The sequence below is a fragment of the Alexandromys fortis genome, unplaced genomic scaffold (assembly GCF_014885135.2).
Source record: "Alexandromys fortis isolate MF-2015 unplaced genomic scaffold, M_Fortis_MF-2015_v1.1 scaffold_165, whole genome shotgun sequence".
Classification (NCBI taxonomy): domain Eukaryota; kingdom Metazoa; phylum Chordata; class Mammalia; order Rodentia; family Cricetidae; genus Alexandromys; species Alexandromys fortis.
The window spans coordinates 3,323,102-3,330,927 of NW_026068038.1; the positions used below are offsets into that span (position 1 = coordinate 3,323,102).

Consider the following 7,826-nt stretch of genomic DNA (forward strand, 5'->3'; position numbering starts at 1 on the left):
AACAGAACTCTAGGTCTTCAGTTCAAGTAAAGAAAGGTCTCAGGGCAACAAGTAACATTCTTGGAGACTGCCGTGGAACTATCCAAGTTACACCACTGACCGGGATCTCACACACATAACAAAATAACTCTTTCAAAAGCTTTTTCCACAACCCATATCACCTACACGTTTTTCTGAGTAAGTCTCCTCATCCCCTAAAGATCCAATAGCCTCAGTAAGTTTTTACGTTCAAAAACGGTGCACTTTTGGTTCAACTGATGTAACGTTAGGGACAGCATTCAAAGAACCACAGGAAGCTCACCAAATAGGCACAAAACCTGATTTTTCTACTGGAAATTTTGTAAAACTCCACAGTTCTCCCAAGTGGATGTAAAACTTTCAGGACTGCAAAAGCTACTATGAAACATGCAACCAGGAGACTTCAGAGCATACAGCCTTCCTGAGGACCAGATTAACCTTCGCAAGACTTCCAAAACCCCTGTAAGCGACTTTGCTAGACTAGCTTTCCAGAAACACAACAAAAACAGAAAACCCTACTGGAGCACCAGGTCAAGACAGGGCCTCAAGAAAAAGAAAAAAAAAATGACTCCACACCAAGCCACATACATCGGAACTGAACCGCACATCCATCTGTGATGGGGGCTGGATCCATGTGGCAAGGCCAACCCTGCACACACGTACACACACACGCGCGCGCGAACATACCCGCACTCACACTCAGACACACACACAGCTACCGCCTTGCCAGGGGATGATGAAATGAGGAACGGAAATTAACATTTCAAGCAACGTCTCACATTGTTCCTTGAGGCCAAGGGCTGCTTCTGCAGCCGTCGCCTACACCGCTTTCCTCCCACACTCGCCCCCAGTCCCGCCTTCCCCTCCCCCAGACGCCCCCCGCCGCCCCGCATTCCTGCCCCCACTCGGGCCTGCGCGCCTCCGCACCCCGCAGCTCCAGGTCCCCGGTTCGCCCGCCCCCTCTGGCTCGGCTCGCAGCCCGAGGGCCGCCTGCTCCCATTTCAAAACACGATAATAATAGGGACGCTGGGAATAACAACTACCACCAGCCCGGCGACGGGGCCCCTCCCGAGGGTCAGAGGTCGGCGCCCCGCACCACTGCAGACCCCAGGGACTCCGGGGAGCCCGCCGTCGCCCGCGCAGCTTCCCAAGACCCACTAACCCACCGCCGCCCCTCAACCCAGGCCCGCCCTCGATCCTCACAGCCACCCCGGACCGCCCCGGGGACCTCCCTTAGCCCCTCACGGTCGCCAATCCCTGGGACGGCCCGAGGCTCGCCTCGGAGCCCGCCCTCAGACCCTCATGGCCGCTCGCAGGACCCCCGCGGCCCACCGAGCAGCCTCTCGCGGGGCCCGGCCCGCCTTAGGGCACCCGCGGCGTCGGGCAGCGGAGGAGGCCTGCAGGCCGCAAGGCCGCGGGAACGCCCGGCGCCCGCCCCGACCACCACCCCCCAAGGTCCTCGGCGCCTCTCACCCGGCTCCGAGGGCGACGCGGTTCCGCAGCAGAACGGCGGCGGGGCGCGGGCGCTGCCCATGCAGCCCGCGGCCGCGTTTCCCGGGCCGCGCGGCCCGGGCGGGAAGGCGGCGGCGGCGCGCGGGCTGTGGGGCTGCTGCGAGTGCGGGGCCGGCGGGATGCAAGTCCGCCCTCGGCGCGCAGGAGCTCACGCGGGACAGCGGCGCTCGCACGGGCGCTACTGTGAGGGCGTCTGGCCGCGGACTCCGCCGCGGCGCCTCCCCGGCTGGGGCCCTCGGTCCATAGCGCTCTGTCGCGGGCGGCCTCTGGCTCCAGGACCCAGCGGTGGCTGCGGCGGGCGCCGGCCGCATGAGAGGCTCCCGCCCATTGGCTCGCCGTATCCGCCGCCACCATTGGCCCGCCCAGCAGAGCGGCAAGGGCCGCTCACGTCACGTCGGAGAGGAAATGCGATCCTGGGGTGAAAGGGCACAGGCGGCCTGACGGCTTCCGTAACGGAACTGAGGCGGGACTAGGAAGACGTCCCGGGAATGATTGGCCGACGCTGTGCAACCATTTGGAGGCGACGCAGGCGGAAAAGGTGACTAGATTGGCTGTCCTCCCTTGCGAGGGGGAGGGTCTTGAGCTACGAGGACCGACGATTGGCCTTCCTCGGGGCCGGAAGTGCCGAGAACGCGGTCTGGAAACAAGGTTGTTGTCGAAGGAGCCGGAAGGGTAGGTGTGCGCTGGACCGGCGGCCCTTGTGTTGCATCACGCGGTCTCAGGTCGCCGGCGAGTCTGTGCGAGCTTCGAGAAGACGTGGCTTGAGCGGACCGGAGGAGGAACGCAGCTCAGGCCCCCACCCGCGTTCTTGGCCATTGCTTCCCTCTGAGTACCGAGAGCCACGTTAGCGACCGGAATGTGGTGAGCTCCAGACGCTGCCCGTCGGTTTCCTTAGACCCCGCTCTTCGACCGCCTCGCTCCCCAGCGCAAGAAACTTCACCGCGAGGGTTCGTAGAACCGAGGGAAGATGACGAACCTCAGGCTGCGAAGTCGCACGCATAGTCATGTGAATTACTGTTTAAGTGTACAGAACGCGGAAAGAAAAGTTTAATGATGACTTATGTAGATTTGGTTTGCAAACTAGCTGAGGATTCGGAACCCGGTTTAATCACAACGCTGCCGTGGCTGAGGCAGCTCAAGGTTTATTGTTAGGTACATTGCGAATTCAAGAGCAGTCTGAGCTACATAGGACATTGTCTCAAAATACATAAAGTAGTCGCGTATGATGGTGTATGTCTTTAATTCCGGCACTCAGGAGACAGAGGTAGGCTGGATTTTGAGTTCCAGGCCAGCTAGTGCTACACAGTGAGACCCTGTTTCAAAACATAAAGTACCGCCGGGCGGTGGTGGCTCACGCCTCTAGTCCCAGCACTTGGGAGGCAGAGGCAGGCGGCTCTCTCTGAGTTCGAGGCCAGCCTGGTCTACAAGAGCTAGTTCCAGGACAGGAACCAAAAAAGCTACGGAGAAACCCTGTCTCGAAAAATCCACCAAAAAAAAAAAAACATAAAGTACCAAGGAATCAAGGTTGGAGAGATGGCTCACTTACTGGCCCTCAAGAGAACCAGGGTTTGTTTCTCACCCACTTCGGACAGTTTCACAAATACCTGTTAATTCCAGCTCCAGAGGATCTTTCCTCTTCTGACCTCTCAAGAGTTCACGTACGTGTGGCATATTCACACATGCAGAATACACATTGAATAAATCCTTTTTGAAAGTAATTGGAGGCTAGAGAGATAACTCATGAGTTAAGAGCATTGGTACTCTTCCAGAGGATCCAGGTTCTATTCCCAGCATCCATAACTCCACTTCTAGAGGATCCAACAGACATGCACTGGTAAAATGTACCTCAAGAAATGTATAAATAATCAAACCTCCAGTCAGTCCCTGTCCTACTTAAGTGCATCTGTGCATTCTAACTGGAAAGGCTAAGTGGCCAAAATCAATATTTATGCTTATTTGTTTGTTTGGGGGCTTAGGTTTTTTTAGTTTTGTTTTGAGACAGGGTTTCTCTGTGTAGCCCTAGCTGTTCTAGAAATAGCTCTCTGGACAATTTGATTTGTTTTCTGTTTCTTCGGTATTTTACTGAACTCTTAAAACAATGTGTAAACATGCCAGATGGTGGTGGTGCAAGCCTTTAATGGGAGCACTAGGGAGGCAGAGACTGGAGGTGTGAGTTCAAGGCCAGCCTGGTCTAAAGAGAGAGTTCCAGGACAGGCTCCAGAAGCTACAGAAATCCTGTCGTCTCACAAAAAAAAAAAAAAAAAAAAAAAAAAAAAAAAAGTGTAAACAAAGTCTTTAGAGCACAAATTATGAAATCATAGAATTGCAAATTCCAAAGTATAGAGAATCTTGCAGTTGACCTTTTCCCTTTTGCAGCATATGTAAGTTTTGAGAATGTTATATGATAAAAGCACCCTGTTCAAAATCCCAGCTTTGTGTTAAGTAGCTGTAATTGTAACCATGGACACTTTGTTTTTCAAACCTTCAGTTATTTTCCTGGGTAAAATGGGAACAACAACTGGTGCCAGTTTCATAAGAACATGGGGAAAAGGATGTGAAACTGTGAAGTGCACGAGTACCTGCACAAAATAAACACTTGTATTGGCGTGTGTATATTATGTGGGAGGGGAATCAGAGGACCACTTTGTGGAATTGGTTCTCCTTTGACCTTTATGTGCTTGCAGGGCTCACAGACTTACACTTCACCTACTGTGTCATCTTCCCAGCCCATCATGGTTTCTCGGGGTTTTTGTTTTTTGTTTTAAGAAACGGGGTTAGAGCCAGGCTGTGGTGGTGCACGCCTTCAATCCCAGCACGTTGGCAGAGTTGCACAGATCTCTGTGACCTTGGGACCAGCCTGGTCTAGAGAATGAGTTCCAGGACAGCCAACGCTGTTATATAGAGTAATCTCATCTTGGAAAACCAAATGAAAAGAGTGTTAGAGGCTGGAGAGATGGCTCAGTGGTTAAGAGCATTGCCTGCTCCTCCAAAGGTCCTGAGATCAATTCCCAGCAACCACATGGTGGCTCACAACCATCTGTAATGAGGTCCGGTGCCCTCTTCTGGCCTTCGGCATACACACAGATAGACTATTGTGTACATAATAAATAATAAATTTAAAAAAAAAAGTGTTAGAGAGATGACTCATTAGTTAGTACTTTCTGCTCTTCTAAGAGACCCAGGTTCAGTTCCCAGCACCTACGCAGTGGCTCACAACAGTCTGTAACTCCAGATCCAACTTAAGCCTCCTTGGACACCAGGAATGCACATGGTGCACAGACATACATAGAGAAAACACCCATACACATAAAACTTTTTTAAAATTCAAAGAAAGTGGCTCTGGAGTCAGGCAATGTAGTGCACACCTGTGATCCTAGCATTTGGAAACAGAAGAATCAGAAGCTCCAGACCAGCCTCAGCTACCTGAAACACTATCTCAAAAGAAAAGTAAAAAAAACTGGAGAAATAGCTCAGTTGATAATGTGCTTGGCCTAAGTTGCATAAAATCACGTGTTGATGGGGCAGGAGAGATGGCTCAGCGGATAAGAGTGCTGACTGCTCTTCTAGAGGACCCCAGTTCAGTTCCTAGCACCCACATGCTAGCTAACGACTGTACTATCTGTAACTCCAAGATCTGACATCTTCACACACACAGGCAGACATGCATGCAAAGCAGCAATGTACGTAAAATTAATAAAATTATTACAAAGAAAACCTGTTGACGTTTACACCTCTGTTTGATGGTACTTAAAGGCAAGCCTTTGGGGGGAGTTAATTAGTTATATAATGAAAGCAGGCAAGGGTCTTTTCCTGGTTTTTGTTTTTGAAATAGGGTCTCCTCCATAATTCAGATTGGTTTCAACTCTCAAGAGCAGTGTTTTTTAACCTTCCTGATGCTGCAACCTTTTAATACAGTTCCTCATGTGACTCCAGTTATAAAATTATTTTCGTTGCTACTTCATAACTGATTTTGCTGCTGTTATGAACTGTAATGTAAATATGTGTTTTTCCAATAGGCAGCCGCTGTGAAAGGGTCACTTGACCTCTTCCTGCAGAGGGATAATAACCCACTGGTTGAGAAACACTGCTCTAGATAGTCCAAACTCATTATGAGTCTCCTTGATTATAGGAGTACACTACTTTGGCCAGTTGTGATCAAATCTCTTTTGAATGATGTTAGTATCCTTAAAGAAGCCTGAAGAGTTGAGAAATGGCTCAGTGGTTAAGAGCACTTGCCGCTCGTACAGAGGACTGAGGTTGGGTTCCCAGCACCCACATCAGGTGACTAACAAGGACCTCTAACTCCGTCTCTAGATCTGATACCTTACTAAAAAAAAAAAAAAAATTTAAAAAAAGCCTGTGGGAGCTTACACATCACTGCTAGGTGAGAACCAGCAGCCCATCATCACACTTTTTGACCTTGGCTCAAAAGCAAGTCATCTGCAAGATGACTGGCTCAGCAGGTACAGGTGCTTGCCATCAAGTCTGACAACCTGTTACTAATCCCTGCATCTCACAAGGTGAAAGAAAAGAATCACCTCACACAGGTTGTCCTCTAACCTGCACACAGGCCCTGGCACTCAAACTTTACACATGCAATGAATAAATGTAATTTAAAAATTATTTAAAACACCAAAAGGAGTGAGGCATGATGGTGCTATGCCTTTAATCTCACTACTTGAGAAGCAGAGACGGTGGACCTCTGTGAGGTCAGCCTGGTCTACTTGAGAGTTCTACAACAGCTATTTTAAAAAGAAATGGGGATAAGACACACACAGGAGAAAAACCCAAATTAGGGTCTGCTTTTATGAGTTTTCTAAAGGATGGTTGATGTGATATTTGTGCTTCTGACCACATGTGGGGAAGTTGAGCAAAGTTTGCGATCTGTGCTGCCACTGAGACAGCTCAGAGCCACATCTTTGTACTGAACAAGGTCCAGATTAGCATGTACCAAAACGGTAGACACAGGCCTGGGATTTGAAGACTTAGAACTCAGGAGAGATTCACAAGAAGAAACTAACTATATCACATAAGTATTTTAGATATGATACTTCTGAGTGAAACATGCTGTTGAAATTAATTTCTCAAGGTTCTCTTCCTGTCTGGCCAGCTATGGAGCGATCTCAGGCACCAGGAGCTCCCATTGTGTTGCTCTGCACAGCCTTACAGAGAGGCACTGCCACTGTCCTGAAGCAGGGGAGGCGCGGTGGCTTCACAGGCAGCACTCTTTCATTCAGAAAATTGAGTGCCTGCTGCGTGCCCGGTATTCCACCTGTTCTGAATGCATGGGGAACTGTTGATATAAATTACTTGAAGGACCCCACGGCACTCCTATTTATGCTTAAAAGCCCTTTCTTCTTCATCTGGCTCCTTGTGCTGCTTCAAGAGCCTCTTGTAGCCTGATATAGCACCTGCAGCCCCTCCCACAGGTCTTAATCCTAAACCCCAAATTCCCATTTTTTTTTAACCAGATGAGGGTGAGAACTTGGACTCCTCCGAGTGGGAGAGCGCTGCTGTTGGAGAGTGAAGGTGGAGAAGGGTCAGGTAGTAAACAGCTCCCACTGTCTCTGTTCCCTGGGACAAAGTCAGCTGTTCATTAACCTAAGTCAGTTGTGGCTACGGAGGGCAGATCCTGAGAGGGTAGGGGTGACAGCTGAGTCAGTCCCAGGTGTTAGGGAATGGCAGACCACGCCTTCCCAGGGAAGAAAGCTTGTGTTTGCTTAATTAATCCCTTGGCAGAGGTACCAGCCCCAGGCCCACAACCATTTAGACTGGGATAGATTCCCTCTTGGCTCATCTTGAGTTTCTGGACACTGCTTCCCTTGTACTTCCTCATCCACACAAGTGGCAAAGTACAAGGAACAGGCCATGTTCTGGAACTTTCTCTCCCTGCTTCCTCCACTGTGACCCTGTGGTAAGCTGACAGCCTCAGCCCTTGCGGAGCCCCAGCTCACCAGCATTCTTAGAGTCAGGAACAGAAGCTCATTACACAGTAAATGATTACAGGCTTTCTCCCCAGCTCCCACAATACTGTGGCACATTGCCCTCCCATACCACAAGAGGAGGGGTTGGAGAATAAAGCAAGACTCGTCTCAGGCCAAGCCTACTAGCACCAAACCATGCCCCAGCACTTAAAACTATACCGCTTGTTTTTTCTGTATCCCTATCAGCTTGAGGAGACCCCCCAAAGATACGTTTTTGTTATTCTTAAGATTATGTAGGACCAGGCAGTGGTGGCGCACATCTTTAATCCCAGCTCTCAGGAGACAGAGGCAGGCGGATCTCTGAGTTCCAGG

At 50.3% G+C, this 7,826-nt stretch overlaps 1 protein-coding gene across 6 annotated transcripts in view; it reads right to left on the reverse strand.

Annotated features, from left to right (window-relative positions):
* Positions 1-1,615, reverse strand: part of Ankrd11 (ankyrin repeat domain containing 11) — a 151,007-nt gene extending 149,392 nt beyond the window's left edge. For 4 of the 6 annotated variants that reach the window (XM_050165305.1, XM_050165300.1, XM_050165306.1 and 1 more), the window contains exon 1: positions 1,492-1,615. The gene's annotated coding sequence lies outside the window, so the exon portion shown is untranslated. The remainder of the gene's footprint in view (positions 1-1,491) is intronic. The other 2 variants (XM_050165301.1, XM_050165303.1) reach the window with 2 other exon arrangements.
* Positions 1,616-7,826: the final 6,211 nt, after the last annotated feature.